At 37.9% G+C, this 2053-nt stretch overlaps 1 non-coding gene across 1 annotated transcript; it reads left to right on the plus strand.

Annotated features, from left to right (window-relative positions):
* The first annotated feature begins 811 nt into the window (after positions 1 to 811).
* Positions 812 to 918, plus strand: LOC131241620 (small nucleolar RNA R71). The gene has a single exon (XR_009169181.1). It is a non-coding gene; the product is annotated as a small nucleolar RNA R71 (small nucleolar RNA).
* The last annotated feature ends 1135 nt before the right edge of the window (positions 919 to 2053 follow it).

A 2053-nucleotide genomic window follows, 5' to 3' on the forward strand; every position in this document is an offset into this window, starting at 1 on the left:
TTCGGGCCTAACCGGAAGAGTTTTATCAATGATCTTCCCACTCCTAAGAGTGGTGATGGATTTAGCATGCCCCATTTGATTTGAAGAGCTGGGATCATTACTCTCGTACTGCGGTTTAGGATTGGGGAGAGGTTGTGCAGGAAGCATCCCCTTTTCTATAACCGTCATACGAGAGTCTATCTTTTGCATAAAATCTGTAATTCCCCGCATTGCCTGAGCCAGCTCTTGTATGGGATTTTGAACCGGTTCCTCTTGAGGTTTCACTTGATTTGGATTTTGATTGAAGAAACCTGGAGGAGTCGCCGTTTGTCCATTCCTCCAACTAAAGTTTGGATGATTTTTCCAGCCAGGATTGTATGTGTTGGAGTTAGGTCCAGTAAAAGGTCTTTGATAATTATTTACGGCATTGGCTTGTTCATTCAACACTCCTCGAAAGGCGGGTATTGTAGGACAGTTTTCAGTTGTGTGAATGTTGCAATCACAGATGCCTCAAACAATTTCATTGACCTTATCCTTCTTTCCTTCCATGGCCTCAACTTTCCTTATGAGCGTAGTCACTTTACACTTGAGATCATCCTCTTCTTTCAAGAGATATAATCCACCTTTCTCCTTTAATTGAGTCGGCTTAGATGTGGTGTTCGCCATTGGGTAATAGTCCCATGATTGTGTTTTTTCAGCAAGACTATCGAGGTAATCCCATACCTTGTCAACATCTTTATTAATGAACTCTCCAGTACACATTGTCTCGACCATTTGGCGCATGGAAGATGTCAGTCCATCATAGAAAAAATTTGTAATGCGCCACGTTTCAAATCCGTGTTGTGGGCATGAACTGACCAAATCTTTAAACCTTTCCCAACATTGGAAGAATGTTTCATCTTCCTTTTGGGCAAAGTTCATGATTGCTTTTCTGAGGGTAATCGTTTTATGATGTGGGAAGAATTTTTTATGAATTCCCTCTGCATGTCGTTCCATGTGCCAATAGATCTAGGACGCAGTGAATGTAACCACGTCTTAGCTTTCTCTTTTAAGGAAAAGGGAAAGAGTTTCAGCCTAATTGTATCCTCAGATACATTAGGAAAATATAATGTAGCTATAATCTCATCGAACTCTTTCAAGTGCAAATATGGACTCTCTAATTCAAGTCCATGGAATTTGGGAAGGAGTTGGATAACTCCTAGCTTGATGTCCATTTGTCCTGTGTTTTCAGGAAAAATCATGCATGAGGGCATACTCACTCCCGCCGGTTGTAGATAATCTCGTAAAGTACGAGGCGGGGATGCCTGTTGCACCTCATTTTCATCTTGGGTATCCTCCACCCTAGGTGGAAGTAGAGGAGGTTGGTCTTCAGCCATAACTTCAATTAACTCAGGGGATTTCGAGCGGTGTCTAGTCCTGCGATGGATAGTCAACCTCTCGACCAATCCTCCTTCAGTCAAGAGACGTCGAGTGTTGTCACGGGCCCACTTGGGCATGAAAACACTCGCAGCCCTCAATTAAAAACCTAATCCTAAGAAAGGAAAAGAAAATCTAAAAAGAAAGAGAGAGAGAGTTGGAAAGAAATTACCAAATTAATGCCCCTAAGTTAAGGACCTGCAAAAAATAAAAACAAAATAAGTTAGATTCTGAAAGAAGAGGAACAATCCTTTAAAATAAAGGTAGAAGTAAACTAATTTCTAAAAGAAAGTGGAAACTTCTAAAATGAATTAGGAAAGTCCTAAACTAGAAAGTAAATTACTAAAAGAGAACTGAAAAATAGGAAGTAGAGAAAGAGCTTACCGAATTAGAAATTTCTATTTTAAAAGCCTACAAAATAGGAAGGTTAGTTTCTAAACAAAAATTCTAAAAATAAATGAAGAAATAAATTAGATTTAAAAAGAGTTAAAAATAGAAAGTGAAAAACAAAAGAGAAAAGTTTCTAAAATTAGAGGATTTTTCTAGAAAGAGAAATAACTAACATAGTTTCTAAAAATAAACTGCTTCCTAAAAATAGAAAAAATACTAGAATTAAAATTTTCAAAATTTAAACCCTAATTCTAAAAGGTAGAAAAAG

Source organism: Magnolia sinica, chromosome 3 (assembly GCF_029962835.1).
Source record: "Magnolia sinica isolate HGM2019 chromosome 3, MsV1, whole genome shotgun sequence".
NCBI lineage: Eukaryota > Viridiplantae > Streptophyta > Magnoliopsida > Magnoliales > Magnoliaceae > Magnolia > Magnolia sinica.